Source organism: Hipposideros armiger, unplaced genomic scaffold (assembly GCF_001890085.2).
Source record: "Hipposideros armiger isolate ML-2016 unplaced genomic scaffold, ASM189008v1 scaffold_74, whole genome shotgun sequence".
Lineage (NCBI taxonomy): Eukaryota > Metazoa > Chordata > Mammalia > Chiroptera > Hipposideridae > Hipposideros > Hipposideros armiger.
In genome coordinates, this window is record NW_017731424.1 from 4,497,069 (window position 1) to 4,508,563 (window position 11,495).

Consider the following 11,495-nt stretch of genomic DNA (forward strand, 5'->3'; position numbering starts at 1 on the left):
CTAGCCATACCAAATTCCCCAGGATCTTAGACCACAAGGACTCCTTCCATCCCAGGCACCCCAGGTTATGTGTGAAGTTCACAGCAGTCAAAGTAATTGAGAATCTACCCACTGCCCAGGTGAGAGACTCTGAAGGTGTCATTCACCTTGGTCAGGTAAGCTCACGAATTGGGCAAAACAAATAATACAGCTGCTGACATTGATGGAGCTATTGATATATGCCAGACACTGTTCAGAGCTTTACGTGCATTATCTCCTCTAAGATGCATGATGAGGCTGTGAAGTAGGAATTATTATCAGCTGCATCTTACAGATGAGGAGATGCTGAGGCTCAGAAAAATAAGATAAGGAGCTCAAGGTCATGGCTAGTCAGTGCAGACAGACTCCAGAGCCCAGGCTCCTCGCTTTCCTCCCCTGGGGTCCGGCCCATGATGTCCACAGGGTCTGCTGGTGGCAGCTGGAGCTTCTGCTTCTCTTCCTCGGGGGGTCAGAGCATGGCAGCCCTCCCAAACACTTGAGGTGTTGGTTCTTGTTGTTGAACCTAAATTAACTCTTCTGACAAACAGCAAGATGGATGAGAGAAGCCAAGAGCCTTTGACTAAAGGAGGAGTTTGGCTAGAGTTGAACAGGTGAGTTGCAGGGGTCCGAGGAGGAAATCCCACGGGCTGAAGACCTTTAAAGCCCCAGAGGATCTGGGAATCCTCTCCCAGCTTTGTCTGGAAAGAGCCCTACACCTTCTAGAATGTTCCCCACTTTAGTGTGGCAATTAGCAATCCAGCTGTGGCCCTGGACAAGCACCTTGGCTTCAGAAAACCTTCCTTTTCAGGTTTTCATGCCACACTGGAGGAAGAGCCACCATGTTTGGATGACAGCAGGCATCCTGTGCTCCGGTTTTAGGGTTTACCAGCATCCCGGACCTGCCACATGTGGCCAGGAGAGTTAAAGTAGGACCTAACTGGGGTGTTTGCTGGGCCTGGATCCTCACCAGGCCCCAGAGATCACAGGGATTGCTGGAGGCCTTTAGGGCTCCTGTGGCACTGGGTGATATTCAGTGTCACATTCCCTTCCTTGTTGCCTAATGACCCTAAGCAGGAAATACCTGGTTTTGATCTCTGAAAATCTTGGAGGTAATCATTTCCTCTGACCCCCACCCCCAATTATTTTTATTTTTCCTCTGTGAGGCTGGAATTTGGGTTGGTTGCTGACCTGTTCTTGCACCTCAGTAAATATGACATGTGGACAGTCGGTTCCTTCTAGTTCCTCCCTGACGGCCCGTGCTCCCTGGGACACAAGAATTCGTTTCAGAAGGACAATCCAGTCACCTGATCTGTATTCTGGGCTGGTCACTCAATCCCACCCCACCTGCAGTAATTGCTGAGAAGCATCCTTTCTATCCTTGGCTGAGGCCAGGTATGTGGGAGGGCCAGGAGGGCCAGCCTTCCACTCAGCCACAAAAGCAACTCCAAGGACTCCCTTCCCAGGTTTCACTTTTACACTTTAAAATAAAGAGCTGTTTTTAACTCTTTTGTCTGCTCTTCTGGAGGGGACACAACAGGAGCAAAGCTGGGTTTGGAGAAGTATTTGGTTCATTTTTAATTCTTGTTCTATCCCAGTCCTGATTTCTGGTGAGGATGGGACCTAACATATATATGTTATATATATACAGCCTTACAGGTAGCCTAGCCTAGACTTTTATTTAGAATTCATAACTTTGCTCAGATTAACCTGTAAACCCACTTAGATCACCCTAGTTGTTATCAGGTGAGCTAACCACAGCCTGTGATTTGCTAAGAGTTTAACAGACGGACTGAGATTTAACTAAACTTTCTTCTGTACCGACGCCATCCCTAACCTTGACAGTTGCCAGACCCGTCTTTTCAGGGAGACCATGGAGATAATTTGTACAACCAGGGGGCTAGTCTGGCTTAAATGGCCAGGGTCTAGCCAAAGTGGCCTGGAGGATCTTCTACTGCCCTCCTTACGAACTTTTCTCATTATACCCTCATTATAATAATAAAATCTCCTCCCAGGGTGGAGATTTTCCATCATTTTTGAACATGCGATGTAGATATAGGCACATTTGCTAACTGCGCAGGCGCAGAAATGTCCCCACCTGTATGTGTGATGACGAAGCTCACCTTGGTGTTTATGCATGATTTCTCTGAATGAAGAGGAATCCAATCCTTTGTTCCGGGGTGCGCTGCTCTGGGAGCTATCCCCAATGTGTTACTTGCTTGCTGGCTGGCAATGAAGTTCTTTTTCATAAAATCATCTTGGAATTGTCTTTTGACTGGCAGCTACTGAGTAATTGGACCAGGTTCAGTCTGGTCACAAGAATAGGGGTTACTTCTGGAGTCGCTCCTTTTCTGATTCTGACTTGGTCAATAAAAGGGCATTCATCACTAAATACATATTTCTGTTCCAGGTACCGAGAATACAGTGATGAACAAAACAGATAAAAACCCCTGACTCTGTGGAGGTTACACTTTAGGGAGACATGAAGAAAATAAACAAGATGAGGTAAATATATAATGTGTGGGAAAGTGATCACTGGTAAGGAGAAAAATAAAGCAGGGAAGGAAGATAGGAAGTGTCTGTGAACAGAGGGTAGGTCAAATATTAGAGGAGTGCCAAGTGCTCAGTAACTTTCTGTGTGACTTTGGATCAGTCGCAGGACCTCTTCACATGGTCCTACTTCGAGTTGTCAAAAGGGTTAATGTCCATCTGGAGGACCCAGGGCCCAGTGTGTAAACATATAGAAGGGGCTCAATAAATATTTCTGGAAATAACTTCAGGTGCTTTACACACGCAAGGCATGATGGTGAGGGTGACAATAATGTTTTAAAGGTAAATTCTGAAATTCAGTCTCCTCCTCTCCCTTTTCTTCAGATGACAAGTATCCATGGAATATTCCAGCATTCCTCAGAGCCGTCTGTGGGTCCTGAATGTTCTTGGTTTGCTCTTAGACTGTAATTTCAACAAGGGAATATTCCACATACTTTAAAAAACAAAACAAAACACTGAAAGCACTGTTATGTAATAAACCTCTCCATCCAAAAAAAAAAAAAAAAGGATGGAGGAAAAGCAGAAAGAATATATTTTTTTTTGTCGCTCCATTTACTGGCTGCTCCTGAGTCTTCCTCACAGAAATGTATTAACAGGTTCTGGTTATGCTGCAGCCTCAAAGTAACCTTGGGGTTACCTTGCTGCGTGTCTTCGGGCAACTTGAGTCACATCTCTGGCTTCCCTCATTATCTGTAAATGTGGCTGTCGATTTTAAACAGCCTTTGGGGCTTGTTTGGCAAAAAAAAAGCAAAGGGACCTTTTAAAGCCACTCAGTCAATAATGTCAAACGGTAATAACAATGAGAGGAATGAGTTCCTCTGGGTTCTGCCCTGAGGGAGTCAGAGGCTCTCGGCCTCTGTGGTCTGATCTCAGAGGTAGGCTTTTCAGATCAAATACAAGACACTAAATTTAAAGTTGAATTTCAGAGAAACAAGGGATGTTTTTTCTTTTTTTTCAATGTAAGTATGTCCCAAATATTCCTTTTAGAATCTTCTAGCCAGGAAAGGCAAGCTAACATGTTTAAAAGGATCAGGCAGGGTGACAGCTGGATTTTTATGTGAACGCTCCCTACTATTTAATGTTAACCACATATTCAGTTAAAAAATAAAAAACCAAAAACACACTGTGGATCACAGGAAACAGTGCCATGGCCAGTTCATAAACTGTGATGAAGCCAAACACTTTCAACTATTGTACAGGTTGGGACATGAGGCCTCTAGAAGACAGGTGTCAGCAAGGCCACACAGCTAAGGTTTCTCAAAAGATAACAGAACAACCATCTTGGAAATGTTGAAGATGAGAAGTCTGGAAGAGCCAGGATGGGGGCATTCCATGAAGTCTGCAAAATGTTTTCACCTCCATCAACTGAAGGGACGCTGAGAACTTCTGTAAGGTGAGCAGTTGAGGTCACACGGTGCCTAAGGTCACACAGGTAAATCTCCCAAGATAAGTCTAAAGTTGTCTCTGATTCAGATGAGATAATGTCTAAGCTTCCTTTAGGAGCCTAACAGAGACAAACTCCAAATCCATTTTCTGCCTTATAAACAAAACGGAGTCAGGAGAACAGGCTGAGGGCCCAGACTTTCAACCCAGTTCACAAATAAAGAAGGGTTAAGTAGTTAGGGTTCCCACCATGTCACCAGGCTCATCAGCATTTACCTGTTTTCTGTCTTAGCAGCTATACAGCTTGTCCTATTGCTAGACATTGATTTGCCTCCTATACATCTTCACATAGGAAGGATGTTCTGAAAGTTGTTGATACAGACTTTGAATGGGGAAGGATGTGATCTAAGGCTGTGCAGGGCACGGAAAGGAAGAAGGACAGAAATGGAACAAATATTTAGAGAGCCTAGTGTGTGCCATGCATTGTGAAAGGCGTGGCATATAATTCTTTCCCAGATCTTCGCATGTCTGAATAATTCTCATTTTTCAGGTTTCAGTTCAAACATCACTTCCTCTGAGAGCCTTCCCTGACCACCCTCTATAAAGAGCTCCTCCCTATCGCTTTAACTTGCTCAGTTTCTCCATTGCATTAAAATCTGTAGTTACTTTGCTTATGGATTAGCTCCCCTTACAGATTACAGACCCCATGAAAGCAGGACCGTGTCTTGTTCTCAGGTGTGTATGTTTAGTGCTTATCACGGGACTTGGCACAAAGTAGGTGCTCAACAGATATGTTAAATACTTGTGAATAGATATTTATGAGACTACATACTTATACTCCATCCTTCCTGAAAGAATTTCAACTAATCCTTTAAAATTCTCTTAGCCTCCTGTCCTTTTAAGTAGGAGGTGGAGCTACAGCTCTAGGGAGAGAGAAATAGGAGCGAAGAATTGGCGCGCAGAGCTGTAAAGCGTTTTTCTCCAGGTCATACAGCAGCCTGTGAATTTATGCTTCCTGGACCGATTATGGGACAGCTTGCAAACAAATTAACTGCAAACGAACGAAGCCTATTTTCAAAGAGCCCTATGCCTCGGAGCTCCGGGCGATGACATCAGAGTTCCATCCCCGAGCCAAGCCCTGTGGTCCTCGAAAACTACGAACCCCAGAATGCTCCGCAGCGCAGGGGCCCCAAACTCCGCGCCCAACTCGCCCGACGTGCCCGAGCCCGCCTCCCCTGGAACCAGGAAGACGCCCTATCCCCAGGCCGCCACGCCGCGGGGACCCGCGCGGCGCCTGCCGGGACTTGTAGTTTCGCTGGTTGGGAGTGCCCGCTCCGGAATCTCGGCCGCCGTCTGGGGACAGAGGCGGCGCGGGTACGCGTGCGCAGTGCACGGTGGGCCGTCCTGGGCACCGCTCCGGCAACTGGGCGCCTGTAGGATCCGCGGCCGCGGCGGTGCGGGTGTTCCGGGCTGAGGGCCGTGGTGAAGTTCAGCGTGAGGAGCGCGGCCGCGCCGGGCGAGGGGGGCGGGGCCGGGCTTCGGGAGCGCCGCGCCGGCTGAGGCGAGCTGGGAGGCGGCCGCGCGTTCGCCGAAGGGCCGCAGGCGCTGGTGAGTGCGGGGCGGCGGGCGGCGCGGGGTCCCCGGCGGTGACTCCGCGGTTCCTCTCCCCACGTGCCCGCCCCGCGCCGCTGCACCTGGGCGAGGCCGCGGGGTCGACTCACCTGCGCGCGCGAGCTCAGGGCGGCGGGAGGGGGCGGCGTTCTCTTGCCGCGGCTTCTTTATTGTTTTCCTGACCTCAGCCCCGCGTCCGGCCGAGGAGGGCGGGGAGGCCCGCGGCTGTCGCGGTTGGCGACGGGCTCCTCGGTGGCTCCGCTCAAAAGTACAGTCGCACCCTCGTCCGGGACACCCCGCGCCGGCCAGCTGTTCGGGGATTCCCGGCGGGCGACGCCTGTCGTCGGAGTGGCTGGACTCCGGGGCTGTGCCCACGGGGGCTCCGCTGCCTTGGGCATCGTCGTCCCGTGTCTGGATGCGCTTTCGCTTTAGGACTCACCGAGTCAGAAGTGGGCTCCGCCCTGTGTCACAGAATCCCATCACATCAGCGTTTCACCTTCGCACCTGAACGCTGCCGGCGCCTGGTGCGGGCGTGGAAAGTGACTTGCCCAAGGTCACACCGGCAGGACCGGGGAGGCGACCGGAGCCGGGTCTGTCTTTAGGCGTCGAGGCCAGCCGCCCGCGGCGGCGCCGCTTGGGGGCCGCCCGGAGTGGTTTGTGGTTTAGCGCATATGCTTTCTATGGACTCCCCTGCAGAGCCCGTCCGAGGGGAAAGCGGTGTCATCCTGAGAGCGGTCTTGTTGCCTCCAGCATTTGCCGCCTTGGGTAGGACGCCCGTCAGGCCGTGCCCCGGAGCTGGGCATCTGAACAGTGGAACCCAAGTGGCTGCGTTTGGGGTTTGTCCCGTGAGGAGGTTGAAGGGGGAGGAAATGGGCAGGCGATCGGGGGTGCTGGTTTGGGTCGCCCTCGGATCCCATCGTCCTTGTTGGCCCCATCGGTCGCGGTCTGTTTTAATATTTGCTCTGCTGTAATGAAGTCATTGCCCTTTGTGAATTCGTGTTCTTGCTAGAAAATCTTATTTCCTGTGTGTGCTTAACGACTGGAACGAATAGCGCAGTATGCGATCTAAACCATTGTCTTTTATCTCAGAGCTGCGGATCGGTCTGCTTTATCCCCCCCCCGCTCATCTTACACACTTGGCTGTTAGTTTAAGGCCATCGAAACACAGTTACAGCAGAATTTGGGTAAGCTTTCTGTGGTTCAGAGAAAAGCTCCAGTCCTTCTGTAAAACTATGTTTTTCTCCACCATCTGAAGCACTGTTATTTCAGAACTAGCGCGCTTCATTTTGACTGAAATGCCTATTCCTTGGCCGACTCAGGTTTTCGTATTAACACGCTTGTGGCAAAAACTATTTCCCCAAATAGAGTTCGTTTAATACTCCTTATCTTGGCCAGATCTTCCCAAGAGAAATTACGTCTTAGAATACTTATGTATTTAAACAAGTATATTTAAACTTAGCAGAATTTGGGTTTAAATAGGTGATTGTGTTTTATAGCGCTGTCAGCCATACCGTGTATCCATTGACGGTTTCTCTTGAGGAGCAGACCTGCCTTAAGAGAGATGGCTGTGAATTTGCCCTTTGTGGTTAAGCAGTGGATAACTTTTTGAGCTTAAGAAGATTGAAACTGCTTCATATCTCACTTTATTTTGTTAACTGGTATTTTTATTGTTGCTTTTGGGGGAAGTAGTGGGTTTGTAGCTTTCTGTTTTCCCATTTTAGCAATGTAGCAAAATAGGGAAGAGGTGGTGTGCAAATTTGAGTTTGTCATACACCAGGAGAGACAGTAAAACAGGATAAGTATACAATTGTTAAGGAAATTGCCGTGAGTTCATAAGCCGGAAGGACCTTTTTAGAAATGTTTAAAGACATTAAGAATAGCATTCGATTATTTTGTTTAAAAAGTCACTGTGGGCAATACTCACACGTTGTTAATGTGTAGGATATGTTATATTGAAAACTCCTAGGACAATACTTGGGAAAGATGGAAACATTTTATAATTTTATAGGGACTTTTTCTCTAAAAACATTTAACGCACTTAAAAAAATTGACTTTTATTTAAGCCTGAGAGTTCTTATAGCCATACTGGAAAGCCCACAGTTATTTTGACTCTGTGGTAATTCGTAACCCAGAATGAAATCTGTGAGGTAATTTATGAGCATAATTAAGTCACCTTGCTATTGAAATATTGCTTGATATTAAATAGTTGCATAAATAACTCATTTAAGAATGGGGACAATAGTTTTATGAATAAAATGTAATTATTCAGATGTGAAAATAGTTACACTCTGGTTTTATTAGATAGAAAATTTCAAGCACTGTAGCAGTAACTACCTCAGCTATGAGCTCAGGTAATATACAAATGCTACCTTTTCACATGCTTGAGCATTAAAATTTGATATTGCATTTCAAGATAATTCTCTTCCTCTCACTTCAGATCTGCAATGATACAATAAAATGGCTTCAGTGGGAGATAAATATTGAAATTTAGTTTAATTCTTTTGACCATTTGTACGTATACAGTGTTTGGAAGTTTACTGATGTAGTATCAGGAATGAGTTCTTAGGGCAGAAACTTTTGGTAGCTTTGAATGCTTCTCTAGAATGCTTAATTATTTTTAGAAACATAAAAAAATGGACTATTTTTTACTTAAAAATAAAAATTCCTGTTGGTAGTTGTTATAGCAATAGGACTATTATGTTTAATGAGTAACGTTAAACCATTTGAGCTCTTAAGTGATATTTTTCCCTAGTAGTTCCTGTGTGATAAAGAATGTGAGCTTATAATTCCTAAAAGATATTTCAGCAAACATGTTTGCTGTTTATTTTGGTAAGCCTTTCGATTAGTTGAATTGCTTTGATTCAGGAAGATAGTGTTTGGAGGATTTTATATCATAAACTTTTTGGCGCTGAAATTTCTGTTGAATGTAAAAGAAAATCAGTCATTTGGGATATTTTTAAACATTTAAGTAAGTCTGAGAGTCTTAAATAAACATTTTTAAGTCTTAAATAGGTTTTTCTACATAGAATCCTTATCAGACTTGTCAATCTGATAGTTTTATCTTCCAAAAGTTATGATTTTATCCCTTTACACAGCCTCGCTTTTCATGGGTTTAACCATTGAACTCTGGATCCTGTATTCAGTTTATCCTCTTCTTGAAGAAAGGACAATCACAGGCACTTAGAGTTGGAAGCACTCTCAGAGGATTTCTAATGTAGCATCTTCCCCAGTGCAGTTAAGTCCCCCATGGGAATTTCCACGGCAGGTGTTCCCTCATTACTAAGGACACTGATGCTGTTCAGTATGTCATCGGGTTATTGAGCAGTCTGAGCTTGGTGAGCACAAATAGAAAAGGTTTTTTTCCCTCCCCAATACTCATTGCTTTCAACTATGATTTGTAGGATATTCCTTTTCCTCCATCTCCTGTGACATCTTGGGCAAATGATAGCTTTTCTACATTTACAGCTATTAAAAGCTGCAGTCTAATCTATCTCCGTTTAAACCTTCAATCTCCTATTCAATTTAAAGCCCCTCTCCTTATCCCATTGTCAGGCCACTTACGCTGGAAGCATTTGGAGTGAGGATGGATTGTGATGTGCCCCCCAAGATACCGCTTACTCTTTACCTTTCTGGGATCTCCTTATACAGGGACTAGTCAGAAGAAAAAGGAAAAGGACAAATATTTCTTACCTGGTACTTACCTGGTACTATTAAAAAGCCCTCTTTTGATAATCATGACACGCCACTGATATCCACTGATAGGCATCCAAACTGGAAGTTTTGGTGATATTTCTCAAGGAGACTCCCCCTACAGAGTTGCTGACTATGAAATTTGCTGCAGGTAGGCCTTTTCCAACCTACACGCCCACCTCCTCATTCTTTCCCTGTCAGTCCACCCCTGGTTTCTGTGAGTGTGTGAGCGGGAGGTAGGTTGGGGATCTTCTCTTTCTGCAGCCAGATTTTTTGATGCCAGCAAGATAGGTCAAGCCCAGCTACCTTCTGCCACTTAACCCGCTGGAAACTCACTTCCTTTTGGTGCCAAATGGTGGCAGGCAGGCTGCTTAATTTTTCCCCCTTTCTCTGCCTTGCCATTTCTCACCAATTCTCTTTTTCCCCTTTCGCCAATAGGCATAGGGTCAGTCACTTAGTCCACTTCATAAGCAGACATTGAACTGGAGAATGAGATGCCAGTGCCTCCTTCTTGTAGGCACTTCTTCTCTTGGTGAATGATTCTCTTGGGTGCCCCCTGCCACCGTTTTTGGGTGAATAACCCCTTCCTTTCCTCTCCCTGAAGACTTGAAAGACTTCTAATTTTTTCTCTCTCTTCTGTCAACTACTTGTATAGTGTGGAATGATAGTAAAGCTTTCGTTAGGGTGCCAGAGCCCTGAGGGGTGTGTGTGGGGGAGTGGGGGTGGGGCATGTTAGTACTGGACTCAACAGATGTTTGATCCTTGACGTCTGTATATCCTCAGCTTTGTGTTTGTCAGCAGTTTTGGGACAACAGGGTTAGTCCCACCCAACATCTAGTTAACAAGTAATAGAGAAGTCCTGTGGGCCTAATGACATCTCACTGCAGAATTTAATTGTTCTTTATTTTTCTTTCTGATTTTTGTTTTGTGTTTGTTTTTTGGCTTACTTCCTTGTTCCTGACTGATGAAGTGTTAACTGTGAGTGTGTTAACTTATTACTGATTGTGTTATCTAATTACACCTTAGAACATAAGTAATATTGAAGGATAAATTTTGATGAGGTTTTACTAATATAATTTTATCTATTTTTGCCTCATACTAGCTTTACTAAAAATATAAATCCAAACAGAAATATAGTGTTTGAATCTTTTTCCTTACATCATCTAAACAGACCAGTCAGTTAAATCTGCCAAATGATTTCTTCTCTGATGAGGAAAAAGCAACATTTTATTTGGAAAATTAAACATTCATATTTGTTGCAGTAATTATGGGCTTCTTAATGCTTCATTCAACAAATAATTATTGAGTGTCTTCCTTGTGCCAGCCACTGTTTTCAGCATTGGAGAAACAATAGTAAATAGAAAGAAAAACAAATCCCTGCTCTCATGGAATGTACATTCCAGTGTGGGGAAACAGACAAGAAATAGGCAAATAAGTAAATGATATTGTTTGTTAGCAATAAATGCTAAGAAGTAGAATATGCTAAGGGAATGCTAAGGAGAAGCAGGGGTGAGAGGTGGGAAGTGGCAGGACAGTTTGGAGCATTTGCAGTTGTAGCTATGGTGTCCAGGGAAGGCTTCAGTAAGGAAAGGACATTTGAGTTAAAAGGCTGTGAGTGGGAGCTTGTCTGAAGTATCAAGAGTCCATTGGGCAGATGAGTGAGTGATGGGGGGATTGGGACAGGGTGAGGCGGTGGGCAGATGAGGCCTGTATGTCTTTGTAAGGGCTTTGGTTTTTACTTTGAGAGAGATGGGCTGCATTAGAGCAGTGGTTCTTAACCCTGGCTGAACACTGGAGTTATCTATCTCGGGAGCTTTGAAAATGCACTGATGCCTAGATCCCATCTCCACAGTTTCTGATTTAATTAGTCTGGGGATTCTAGCCTAGGCCTCAGGATTTTAAAAAACTAACCGATTGTCCTAATAAACAGACAAAGTTGAAGTTTTTTTTAAAAATTATTTTTTATTATGAAATACACGTTTTTTAGAATGTTTCAGCTGTACAACACAGTGCAATAGTTATGCTTTTTACCCCTCTAAGTGACAGCCCCCTCCCCCAATCCGCCGCCCCCACTTCCCCCAATATCATACATATCTATTACAATTCCCTTGACTCCACTCCCACACTATACTCCACGTCCCATGACTATACATATATATATATATATATATATATATATATTCACTTATAGTTGACATACAATATTATATAACATCAGCTTCAGGTGTACAGTGCAGTGATCAAGC

General features: G+C 45.0%; 1 protein-coding gene across 5 annotated transcripts in view; it reads left to right on the forward strand.

Moving 5' to 3' along the window:
• The first annotated feature begins 5,298 nt into the window (after positions 1–5,298).
• Positions 5,299–11,495, forward strand: part of PLEKHA1 (pleckstrin homology domain containing A1) — a 57,619-nt gene continuing 51,422 nt past the window's right edge. The window contains exon 1 of one of the 5 annotated variants that reach the window (XM_019642973.1): positions 5,299–5,556. The gene's annotated coding sequence lies outside the window, so the exon portion shown is untranslated. Of the gene's footprint in view, positions 5,557–5,677; positions 6,150–11,495 lie in introns of those variants that run through there. The other 4 variants (XM_019642971.1, XM_019642972.1, XM_019642968.1 and 1 more) reach the window with 4 other exon arrangements.